This window comes from Gopherus flavomarginatus, chromosome 1, assembly GCF_025201925.1.
Source record: "Gopherus flavomarginatus isolate rGopFla2 chromosome 1, rGopFla2.mat.asm, whole genome shotgun sequence".
In the NCBI taxonomy this organism is placed as follows: Eukaryota; Metazoa; Chordata; order Testudines; family Testudinidae; genus Gopherus; species Gopherus flavomarginatus.
In genome coordinates, this window is record NC_066617.1 from 206,855,770 (window position 1) to 206,869,106 (window position 13,337).

At 48.5% G+C, this 13,337-nt stretch overlaps 1 long non-coding RNA gene across 1 annotated transcript; it reads left to right on the forward strand.

Moving 5' to 3' along the window:
* The first annotated feature begins 75 nt into the window (after nt 1-75).
* LOC127030370 (uncharacterized) lies at nt 76-11,226 on the forward strand. Its single transcript, XR_007768378.1, has 3 exons — nt 76-129; nt 5,700-5,776; nt 10,741-11,226. It is a non-coding gene; the product is annotated as an uncharacterized LOC127030370 (long non-coding RNA).
* Nucleotides 11,227-13,337: the final 2,111 nt, after the last annotated feature.

Sequence of the window (13,337 nt, forward strand, 5' to 3'; positions counted from 1 at the left end):
AAAGGGTTCAGAGCGCTGCCCCCGCACCTCCCATTGGCTGGGAACCGCGGCTAGTGGGAGCTGCAGGGGCCGCGCCTCCGCGTAGGAGCTGGAGAGGGGACGGGCTGCTGTTTCTGGGAATTGCTTGAGGTAAGCGCCGCATGGCGCCTGCACCTCTGACCCCCTCCCATGCTCCAGACCCCACCCCAGCTCTGATCCCCCTCCCGCCCGCCAAACTCCTCAGTCTCAGCCCAGAGCACCCGCCTGCACCCCAAATCCCTCATCCCCAGCCAGAATCCTTCCCTTCTGCCCTCACCTGGGGCCCCCTTCCACACTCTGAACTCCTCATTTCTTGCCCCACCACAGAGCCTACACCCCCAGCCAGAGCCCCCACCCTCGCCTGCACCCCAGTTCTCCAATTTCATGAGCATTCATGGCCTGCCGTACAATTTCCATACCCAGATGTAGCCCTTGGGTTAAAAAGGTTTCCCACCCCTGCCATAGAGCAACTGCTTAATGCGAGCCCTGCCCTGCTGAAACAGAGTGGCAGTGCATGTGCCAGCCAGGGTGGGAAGGAGGAACATCGCCAGCCTGTGGAACTGCTGTCTGACCCCCAACATTGCCAGGCCAGCACATGCCAGCTTGGGGGCAGCCTCAGAGCATAACATTTATTCACCCTCCACCCCACCCCCTCTCCCAGGGGCCCCCCAGTGGGCAGGCAGGGACCACCCCACACAGCAGCGCTCCACGTGAAAAACAGATAAAGGGGACAACTCAGCACTAGAGCACCTTCTACTGGCACCTCACAGCCAGCAGAGGCTCAGTCTACACTGAAGCGGTTGCTCAGGGCCGTGGACAAGCCTACAATGGAGCGCTTCTCCCACGGGCATAGCTACCACCGCTCCGGCCTGCAGCGTAACTGCTTGATGAGAGATGCTCTCCCATCACTGCAGGTAGCAGCTACAGCTGCAGGGCTGAATGGGACCAGATAGCAAGTGTGGAAAAATAGGGTTTGGGAGAAGGGGGTAATAGGTGCCTATACAAGACAAATCCCAAACTATCTGTACTGTCCCTATAAAATCAGGACATCTGGTTACCCTACCAGCACTCTATGTATAGACAAGCCCTGAGAGCAGGGACTGTGGGCTAAGGTCGCTGTAAGCTGCGTGGCCATGCAGCAGCCAATTTAGCACCATACAGGTGCTTAGGGAACCTGGCCAGCTGGGACCTGCTACAACCAGGGGAGTTGCACAGATCCTAGGGCTGCCCTAGGGAGTCCTCGCTCTAGTCGTAGAACACCCTCTGCACTGTAAATGCCCCAGCCCAGAGCCCACACACTCAGCTGCAGCCGTCACCCCCTCCACCCAGCCCAAGCACAGAGCCCCACAGCCTGTCTGCCTCCATCCTGAACCCACCCCCTAACCCATTAATTTTGTTATGTGCACCACTATGAAGGTCATATGTCACACACCACCTCCATATTGATGTACATAAAATTAATTCTACACATGTGGAATTAATTCTGAGGGAACACTGACTGGGGGTCTGGGCTTTAGCCCAGGCAGGCTCTTGGCTAATGGAATAGTTTTTCACTTGAAGAAAATTTGGTCACCTTACTTAAAGGCAGCAGCATCTATGAGTAGTTTCAACCTGGGAAAGATGTGTTTCTTTTAAAAGGGAAGGGACAGTAGCATTGCTTTTGCTTTGTGTATATTTATTTAAGAAAAAGGCAAAAAAACTCCTACCTTAGAACAACGTAACGTTTGAGTGGCTGGCTGAAACTAAACAGGACACCAGAATTAGGAAGGCTTGTGCAACTTTGATATGGCCCACTTGTGACCATGCAGTATTACTGAGACAAGGTGAGTGAGGTAATACTTGTACTAGACCAACTGTGGTTGGTGAGAGACACTTTACAAGCTTAGGGCTGGTCTACACTACGGGGGGAAATCGATCTTAGATACGCAACTTCAGCTACGTGAATAACGTAGCTGAAGTCGAAGTATTTAAGATCGAATTACTCACCGTCCTCACGGTGTGGGATCGATGTCCGCGGCTACCCCAGTCGATTCCGCAACTCCGTTCAGGTTCGTGGAGTTACGGAATCGATATAAGCGCGTTCGGGGATCGATATATCGCGTCTAGATGAGATGCGATATATCGATCCCCCAGCAATTGATTGCTACCCGCCGATATGGCGGGTAGTGAAGACGTACCCTTACACACAACTCTTCTTCCAGTAAGGCCTCTGAAAGCTGGAAAGCTTGTCTTTTTCACCAACAGTAGTTTGTCCAATAAAAGATGATACCTTGTTTCTCTAATATCATGGGACCAACATGGGTACAACACCACTGCATATGCAGTATAAGAGTCTTGGTTAAAGTCATCTAGAGCAGTGATAAAGCCCAGTAAAGACCAGCTCTCTTAGGATCCTACTCCACTGCCTTAGATAAGGTACCTTTCTTTCCTCATGCAGCCCTCTGCCTCATTCACTATGACTCTTATCCACTCAATGAGATAGGTTTAAGTAGGATAAATAATGTTATCACACAGACTTCATAAAACATATACACTTTGTTCTGAATTAAGACTGCAAACACAATTTGAACTTTGCAACTTTAGTGGTGTTTTAGTAGAGCTTTTTGTATGCAAGATCTTTGGGTGATGGTTTTAAATAAAACCATCATCAGAGACATGTTGACTCTACCTCTTTCCCCCTCACTGAACAAAACAAACTTTGAACTTTAAGATCTACACCACAGTCCTCTACCCCTTCAATTAAAGGATTAAAAGTAAACAAACTGTTAGCCTCAGACGGGTGTGTTTAAAGGTTTAGCAAAAATGGTTCCACCATTGCTTCCAGGAATGAGAGAGAAAACATAGATAAGTGGAAAGCATAACACATTATTCCTTTCCCATGTATGCTACGAGCAAGCATGGATAATTTCAGTCAGTCAAATTTGGCAAAAATAAGTGACTGAAAATAGGCGTAAGTATTGACATTATCATCACCTACTTATCAAAGCATTTTCTCTTCTGGAGTATAGGTGGACCGAAAAAGTTAATTAAAATTAAAATGACAGTTTTAAATGAGAAGATGAAATAGGTTGTTTCCTGTGAAGCCCTTGAGGAGGAGGTTCAGATGAGTACTATATTTAGAAATGGGTACAGATAATTTCAGAAACATCTGTCCCTAACTATAATCACGACCAACACCGTTATGAACACCCTGTGAATGGTGGACAGGCCAAAAGATAAAATTGTGTGTTGGTATAGATGATTTCTACAGGTAAACTAAAGAAGTTGCTGATGAAAGGATCTGATTGGAATATGCAGATGAGCTTTTGCCACATTCCCCACCTAAGTACATCTCTTGGAGACAGTGCAGCAATAGTGGCAACTAGTCTCCATCTTGAATTTCATTTTCTTTAAAAGTCAGCTTGAACAGCATCTTGAAATCCGAGATGAATTAGACTCCTCCTGACCTTTTTCGTGTATGAAGATGGAGAGTCTTGAACATCTTTGACACTGAGGGACATAGACTGTTCCCATCTCCAGTAGCTATAGAATCTTTCTGGATAGTTCTGGATGTCTCTTGAGGTTGAGGCTATGAAAAAAGGATGCAGATGAGCCTGGAGCTCCAGAATATCAAGTGTGCATTATTTCCAGTGCTCACCTTTGTGAAGTCCAATGGATCCAGCTGCTTGAGAAGTTATTCTTCAATTGGAATTGGAGAAGGGAGAATATCCTCTGCACTAGGTCTACTTTTGTACAGATGGAACTGTACTTATTTTGATAGTCTGAGCTGGAGAGAGGGATTGGTCTCATTTTGAGGTGTAGGTTTCTCCTAGGAGTTCAAGACCCAGATTTACTAGCTATGTAGTGAGTCTCATGTTTAGCGTCTTTGTTGTAGGATGGAACAAAAGGCACTTCTGCTCCTGAATGAAGGCTTGTAGTGCATTTCTGGATTTCTCCAGAGTAGGGAATGAACTCTTGGAGTTATCTGTGTTGTCAGCACCACCTCATCGATCTTCTCTGCAAACTAGATTTGTCCTAAGAATTGTGAGGTACAAATATTTGCTTTGAATAAATTATCTGCTGTCCATATCTTAGATAGGATTTAGCATGTGGCTCCTGTGTTGGCTGCCAGTTTCATGGAATCCATGGATCTGTCTGCTCAATTAAGTAGCCTGAGATATTTCTTTAATATAAACTTGAATTCACCTTAGTTATGGGTAGCTACGCTTTTTAGGTCATTGCACCAGGACATTGTGTCCCTGGTGAAGCAGATGGTTGTGAGAGGCGCTGAGTGAATACTGCTGAAAAAGCTTCAGAGATCCTTTTAAGTGTGGCTTTTATCTTCTTGTCTGCAGGGTGTTTTTAGGGAAGAAATCATTCATCAGGAATTACCATTTCTTGTGCCAGAGATCCACCTGCACCATCAACCACAGAAAGAGGAAAGAGTATCTTTGCATTCTAGGAACCAGTAGAATTACTCAGTTTGCCAATTGAAGTTCTTCCCATTGTTGTTTCTTCCACTTCCCAAATTACCTCCTTGAAGGAAGATTGTAGGTCAGAGGTAGGCAACCTATGGCACGTGTGCCAAACACAGCATGCAAGCTGATTTTCAGTGGCACTCACATTGCCCTGGTCCTGGCGACCGGTCCGGGGGGCTCTGCATTTTAATTTAATTTTAAAGGAAGTTTCTTAAACATTTTTAAAACCTTATTTACTTTATATACAACAATAGTTTAGTTATATATTATAGACTTATATAAAGAGATGTTCTAAAAACGTTAATGTATTACTGGCACGTGAAACCTTAAAATTAGACTGAATAAATGAAGACTCGGCACGCCACTTCTGAAAGGTTGCCAACCCGTTGTAGGGGAATGACAGCTTGTGTCTGTTTTGAATAGGATGTATTTACTCTTAGATTTAGCTTGTTCAGATTTCTCTGACTGCTCCACCAATCTTTATAGCAGTTACCACCTTCTTCCTCATGTTTTCAAAGCTGCCTGGTGAAGGGAGGAAAGTTACTTACCCTTCATAAATGGAGTTCTTAGAGCTGTGTGGTCCCTATCTGTATTCAATGGTGGGTACGCATGCACTCCTTATGCCTGAGACCAGAGAATTCTTGCAAGTAGTGTCTGTTTGTCCACACCTGAATCCTCTCTCCCGTACCACTCTGCACCAAAAAGTATAAGGGGGCAGTAGGGACTGAGGCCTCTCCAGTTCCTCATCTCTTACTGTGTTATCAGATGATCTAACAGAGCAGGGAAGGAGAGTGGGTAATGGAATACAGTTGAGGGCCACACATGTCGAAGAACTCTTCCCTTTGAGTGCTGGCCTCTCTGTATTTCACTGTGCGTGACTGATAAAGCAGTACTCAGAGGAGAATAAGGAGGGTGGTGGTAAAGCTGTTCACACAACCACTGTCCCAAAGGATGCATCGGCATAGACTTGGACTATGGCAAAATGTCTTGTAAATATGTCTTGCTGCTAGTTACCTCTTGCAGTGATCCTACCAGAGCTGCCTTCACTCTTATAAAAAGTGAGCCCATACACCATGTGAGGTAGGAAAGTGTGCCAGTTGATAAAGTAGGTTACAGCCAAAGATCTATTTGGAGAGCCTCTGGGAGGAAACAGCTTGTCTTCAGACTTGTTCTGCTATGGCAAACAAACCTAGCTGACTTTCTGCTCAGTTTTGTTCTCTGTAGGTAAAATGCCAGAGCTAGTCTTATGTTGAGGAATGAAGTTGCTTCACTGGAGGCGCAAGGCTTCAAGAACAACACAGGTAAATAGATAATCTGGTTTATGTGAAATTTCAAAACTACATTGGCATGAATTTGCATGTAGTCATAAGCAAGACCTTGTCTTTATACCATGAGGAGGGTCTGCCATTAGGTTCCCCAGTTTACCTACCCATCTTGATGAGGTAATGGACATGAGGAATACAGCTTCATAGATAGGTGAAGTATCAAAGAGGTAGCCAGGGATTCAAAAGGTAAGTGTTAAAGTACTAAAATTATAGCGCCATTAAGAGGTTGGTCATATTATCAATTGGAAAGTTCTAATTAAGACCTTTAAGAACCTGGAGGTGAGTAAATATAGAGTAACCATCTGCTGGAGGGTGACGCTCATTGATTGCTTCCAGGTGAGCCCATACCAAGTTAAGGAAGAAACCCATCTTGAGAATAAGGAGGTAATCCAAAATATCAGGAGAAACAGTGGTGCTGGGCCTATACAGAGATATGCTTCCACTTGGCAAGGTAACATTTTCTGGTTGAGACCCATCTGCAATTAGTAAGAATGGCTTGTACAGTTTTGGAACAGGAATGTTCGTGGTCTGATGCCCATCCAAAAACTAAGTCATGAAGTGAACAGCTTCCAGGTAGGGATGTCTGACCCTGCTGTTCTCGAGTCAAGAGGTCCAGGAAGGGATGAATGCTGATGAGTGGCTGGGCTGACATATGCAGGAGACCTTGTTTATCAGAGGTGAACAGATCCCAGATAGGGGTTCCCTGCTGAGCAAAGATGTTCACCATTGAGCTGTGTAACCCTACTTGTGGCTGTTGGCAAAGTACCTGCTGAGCCTGTCTGCCAGCGAATTCTGGGTTCTTGGGGGAGTACACACACTGGTGCCATAAACTGACCACTTCTATACACAGAGGAATGGATCTTGCTCCTCCTTGTTTATGCAGCCTGTAGTTGTCATATTGTCTAACAGTGCAAGAATGTGATGAGACTAGATTACTGGTAAGAATGCCTTGTATGCTTCTCGGACCAGCTCTGAGTTCTGGGAGATTTACACGCATTCTAGTTTCCTGAGGTGTCCAAGTGCCCTGTCCTGTGTGACCATCCATGTGAGCCCCTTAACTTAACATGGAGATGTCTGTGATTGTCCACTGGGTGCGGGAGAATAGGAAAGAAATGCCTATGCACACTGGTGTGGGATCTTTCCACCAAGTTAGAGAGGCCCTTTTCTTAGTGGGGATTGTCACTACAGCATTTCTGCTATTTGTGCTCAGCATATATTGGTCAAAGCCAAGCCTTCAGGCAGCAGAGGTAGAGTTTGGTGAACTGTATTATGTAAGTACATGACTCCATGTGACCCAGGAGGGTAAGGCAAATCTAAGCCAATGTCTACCTGATTCATCAGGTTGCCTATGGATTGGAAACTATTGCTAGAGACACAAGCCCTTGCTCTGAGTCTAAGGTCAGATTAAGCTCTTAAGAAAGCTATAGTTTGGGTCTGAGCAAACTTGCATGTTTACAGAGATCCCTATGGATGTGGAACAGCCCTGGCTGAGTTGTGATGCTACTACAGAAAACACTTCCATAAAAACCCTGGATGTAGTTACTAGACTGAATGGGAGTACTCTCTATTGACAGTGGTTAGGATCTAACACAAAACTGAAGAATCTTCTGTGGGAAGGGTGAAAATCCACATGAAAGTATGCATCTTTCATATCGAGAGCTGTGAACCACATCTTTTTCTAGGGACAGCATTATCAATGCCAGCGTAACTATGCAGAGTTTTAGCTTGTGACTAAAAAAACTGAGTTGCTGCAAGTTGAGCATGGGTCTCCACTCTCCTCTTAGCAGAACTTTTAAAACTACTAACAATACTAACTACATATAAAACTTTGAAATATTTAGTGGAAAACGTTGAAAAGGATCAGTTCCAGACACTGGAGATTCCCACTCAGGCCATATGGCTGTAAGGAGGAACTGGAGAGGTGTTGGTCTTCACTGCTTCTTATACCTTTGCATGGAACACGAGGACAGAGGGGGCCCAGGCATGGACCAACAGATGCTACTTGCAAGAATTCTCAGGTCTCATGCATGTGGAGCGCATGCATACCCACAGTACAATACACATAAGGACCAACACTCAAAGAAGAACTATGAATTACCACTCAATTATATTGAAATATGAGCACAGGGGCACCAAACCCATTCTCCCCCACCCAAACAGGCTGAATAGAAAATAAGAGTCCCTGCCAAAAAAATGGACAGGTTAGCTGATAGTGAGAATTCCTCTTCTAAAAAGATACAGAAAAGCACCCCAGATCCTCATTGTCCTCCACAAGCTCCAACTCTTCTCAAAATCCTAAGGCTGCAGAACATAACTAAACAGAAAAGCAAGAGAGGATTTTAAGGCCATTAGAGCATATAATCTGACCTCCTGTATAACACAGACTATAGAATTTCACCCAGTAGTCCTGTAATGAACCTAAAAAACAGTTACCTTTTCTGTAACTGGTGTTGTTCGAGATGTGTTGCTCATGTCTATTCCACAGTAGGTGTGCGTGCTTGCCATGTGCACTGGTGCCGGAAGTTTTTCCCCTAGCAGTACCTGTAGGGGAGCGCCCTAGCAACCCCAGGAGTGGTGCCTCCATGATGTGGTATAAGGGGCACTGCGCGCTCCCCGCACCCTCAGTTCCTTCTTGCCAGGCAACTCCAACAGAGGGGAAGCAGGGTGGAATGTGGAATAGACATGAGCAACACATCTTGAAGAACACCAGTTACAGAAAATATAACTTTTCTTCTTCGAGTGATTGCTCATGTGTATTCCACAATAAGTGATTCCAAGCTATCTGTTGGAGGTGGAAAGGAGTTCATAAACTCTCGGGATGAAGAATGGACCTGCCAAACCTGGCATCCTCCCTGGTCAGAGACAATTGCATAATGCAAGGTGAACGTGTGAACTGAAGACCACGTGGCAGCCCTACAAATGTCCTGAATGGGGACATGGGCCAAAAGGGCAGCTGATGAGGCCTGCACCCTAGTTGAGTGCACTCTCAATTGGTGGCAGAGGGATTCCCACCAGGTCATAATAAATATGGATGCACGAGGTGATCCAGTTGGAGAGCCAGCGAGTGGAGATAGGCCAACCTTTCATGTGCTCGAACAAGGCGATAAACAGTTGTGAGGACTTTCTGAATGGCTTAGTCTACACCAGGTAAAAAGCCAGAGCCCGTCTCACTTCCAGCATGTCGAGGTGGTGCACCTCACTGGACGCATGAGGCCTGGGGCAGAGGACCAGCAGAAAAATGTCCTGACCCATATGATAGGCGGTGATTACCTTCAGGAGGAATGAAGTGTGTGGGTGGAGCTGGGCCTTATCTTTATCAAACACCGTGTACGGGGGCTTGGATTTCAGGGCCCTGAGTTCCGAGACCTGCCTAGCCAATGTGATCGCAACCAGGAAGGCCACCTTCCATGAGAGGTGTGACCAGGAGCATGTGGCTAGCAGCATAAATGGGGGCCCCATGAGACGGACCACCACGAGGTTTAGGTCCCACTGCGGGACTGGGGACCTAGCATACGGGAAGAGACAATCCAACCCCTTAAGGAATCGGCCAGTCATAGCATGGGAGAATACTGTGTGGCCCTGCACCGGCGGATGGAAGGCTGATATGGCCGCCAGGTGCATCTTGACTGACGAGGGCACCAGGCCCAGGGCTCTAAGGTGAAGGAGGTAGTCCAGAATAAACTGGATTGGGGTGGCCACCAGGGAAACGCCCCACTCATCTGCCCATCTGGAAAACCAAGACCACTTTGCCAAGTAGGCTCAGCGCATGGAGGGCTGCCTGCTTTCTAGGAGGCTGCTCTGAACCTCTTCTGAGCATGTCCTTTTCTCCCTACCTAACCATTGAGCAGCCACACCATGAGGTGGAGTGCTGCTAGGTTGGGGTGAAGGAGGCGGCCCTGGTCCTGGGAGAGTGGGTCCAGATGGGATGGCAACCGCCAGGCCCATGAGGGTCCCATCAGAAGGCCTTGTCCATCTTTATCTTTTCCATGACCTTGCTGATCAGAGGGAACTGGGGAAAGGCACAGAGAAACTGGCTTGACCAGGACAGGAGAAAGGCATCGGAGATAGTGCCCCATCCCAGTCCCCCCTGGAGCAGAACTGGAGACAGCAATGGTTCTGCCAAGTAGCAAACAGGTCCACCTGGGGAGTTTCCCACACTTGGAAAAGTCTGTGCACCACCTCTAGATGGAGAGACCACTCATGCTGAGAGGAGAAGTCCCTGCTCAAGTGATCCACCCACGTGTTCCAGGTGCCCAGCAGATGGAAGGCCTGCAGGCAGATGTCGTGGGTTATACAACAGTTCCACAGCCTGAGGGGCTTTGCGGCAGAGGATCAGGCCCCGCCTTGCCTGTTGATGTTGCCACCGAAGCTGTGTTGTCTGTGAGAACCTGGAGGGCTGTGACCACCCAGCCCTCCAGGTGCGAGTACCACCCAGCCGTACCGCCCTGAGCTCCTTGACATTTATGTAGAGGTTCAGATCCTGAGCCAACCACAGATCTTGGGTCTGAACATTTCCCACATGGGCCCCCATCCCAGGTCTGACACAACAGACACCAGTTCCAGAGACGCCCTGCCCCTGAATGGGTCCCCTTGGAGCATGTTTCTCGGGGAGGACCACCACTGTAGGGAGGTGATCACTGGCTCAGGCACTGTGAGGACTTTGTCCATCCTGTCCCTGGCCTGGGAGAACTCCAAGGCCAACCAGAGCTGGAGGGGCCTCATCCTGAGTCTGGCCTCATCCTGTACACCGACGTGTGACCCAAGAGCTGGAGGCACACTCTGGCTGTTGTCACCAGAAACTTTGTAACCGTGTTGATGAGCCCCTTCAGGGTCTCGAACCTGTCCAGTGGGAGGGAGGCTCTGGCCGACAAGGCGTCCAGTACTGCCTTGATAAACTCTATGCGTTGGATTGGGACTAATGTGGACTTGTTTACCAACAGGCCCAAAGTGGTGCACGTGGACAGAAGGAGCTGTGCCCTCCTTCACCAGCGATTTGAACCCCTCCCTGTTGCATTCCTGGAGGGAGTCCTCGAATTTAGGCACAGACTGAACTCATACCAGACCAGGAGACCCGTAACTGGGAGCTTGAGAATGAATATATATTTTCCAAATGAGTCCAGCCTCCTTGAATCTTTATTTTTTGGTGTAGGGGCTGGTTGGCCCCTGTGGTTGACCGACTCAACCACCAGGGAGTTAGGAGCAGGGTGGGTGTATAAGTATTCATGCCCCTTGGCAGGTACAAAATACTTGCATTCCACTCTCAGAGAAGGGGGCCAATAAGGCTGGGGTTTTCCATTGGGCATTTGAAATTTTCACCACCCCTTTGTGGAGAGGCAAGGCCACCCTGCCTGGTGCCGAGGAGGACAGTACATTAAACAGTGAGTCCGAGGGCTCCTCCATCTCCTCTGCTTGGAGGTGGAGGCTTGATGCCATTTTTAAGAGCTCACCTCCTGCGAGATGGAGGGAAGAGGGGCTGAAATCGCCTCATCCGGGGAGGCCGACACGATACTTGGTGTGTCCACCGACACCAGAGGGTCCACCATCTAGTCGGTCTCCAGGCATGGTGCCAAGAATGTACGTTTCACCGACTCCTTCCTCAGAGGTCTGGAGAAAGAGGCTGATGGTCTTTCTGAGGCCCTGTCCACCGAGCAAGCCCCCACTGGGTGCCATGGTGCCCACTAGTACCACTAGGCCCGGTGCCACTGCACCTGCTGTGGCACCAGCAGAGTCGGCTGTTCGGCCTAGCTGGCCTGGCCCATCAATGGATGACTATGAAGGGAGGCCGGGCTGACATATGACATACTAGAGTAGTGAGGAGTAGGAGAGAGGTGACTTTACTTCTGTCTATGGCACTGGTAAAAACCAATACTGAAATATTGCCTAGTTCTGATGACCACATTTTAAAAATAATGTTGAAAAAATCTGAGATGTCTCTGGACCGGGAGCAATGCCAACCACGGGACTGTGATCCCAACGTGGAGGACCAGTACCGTCAGTAACAGCTACCCCGCAATTGGCTGCGGCGGGCGGACCCACGATGGCGAGACGCCGGCGATCGACACTCGGGGCTGTGGAGTCAGTGCCATGGTGGGGTCCTGGATTGGACGATGAACGGGAACGATGTCAACATTAATGCCATGACCGGCTGCGATAGCCTCTCTGAGATGAGGACCTTTGGCACTGTCTGCCTTGGTCCTGTCCGTGTTTGCTCCTAGAGGCGGAGCGGTGCCAGGAGTCTCGGTCAGATGAAACCCAGCCAGACAGCCTGGTGGGTGTTGAGGGCGATCCATGTGGACTTTGCCCTGAGCGGCAAACGGTATTGGGAACGTTCCCTCCACCAAGACGGGTACCAAGCCGGGGGCGACCGCGGAGATCCCAGTATCGGCTTGCCTCTGGAACACGGGGCTGACATCGGCAGTGCTCCCATTATGGCATGGACATAACATCGCAGGCTGTCTGCGGGGCCTCCGGTGTGGAGGGCATCCGGACATCAGGGGAGACCTGCTTCCAATGGGCTGGGCTACTCTGCTTGACTTAAGTCGGAGGCCTAGAGGCTGATGAGGATTGAGGACTGCCCAACATGGATCTAGCCTCTGTCTCGGGTTTACTCTAGTGCCATGGCAAAGAAGGCCTCTTTTTAGCCTTCTTGGCATCCCCCGTGGACAGGGAGTAGTGCTAACTAGTCAGTGGCACTGAAGGGTCACTGCACACTGACACTGCAGTGCCCGGTGCTGACTCGGAGCTGTACACTGGAGCCAGGGTCAGTGCCAACTCCATCAGAATAGCCCGGAGCATGATGTCCCTTTCTCTGTTGGTCTGAGGCTTAAACGACTTGTAAATCTTGCAGTGATCGCTGAGATGGGTTTCCCCCAAACAGCGTAGGCAGTCCACGTGCGGATCACTCACTGGCATAGATCGCCTACAAGTGTTGCACAACTTAAAACCCAAGGCATGGGGCATACCCCAGCCTGGGTGCGCTAGCTAAACTAAACTACCTACCTACAGGTACCATACATTGGACGAACAAGCAGTTTTGGGGACAAGCTACAGCAAAGCTGGAGCAGACCAGTTCTGAAGCACCTTCACTGGTGGCAAGAAGGAACTCAGGGTGGGGAGAGCATGCAGAACCCCTTATACCGCGCCATGGAGGTACCAGTCCAGGAGTCGCTAGGGGGCTCCCCTATAGGTACTGCTAGAGGAAAAACTTCCGACACCAGTGCATGCGGTGAGCACGCACACCTATTGTGAGCAATCACTTGAAGAATAACCTGTTTGCCTAAAGCATATCTTCCAGAAGCCATCCAAGTCTTGATCTGAAGACTTCGAGATGAGTATCTACCACTTTCCTTCACAGTTTGTTCCGATAGTTAATCACCCTCACATTTAAAGGTTGTGATTTCTAATTTGAATGGATCTGAAACTTCCAGCCATTGGTCCTCACGTCTTTCCCTGCTAAAGAGCCCTTTAGTAACCGCTATTTTCTTCCCATGAAAATAATTATACTCTATAGCCTCTTGATCTTTTTGATATGCTAAGC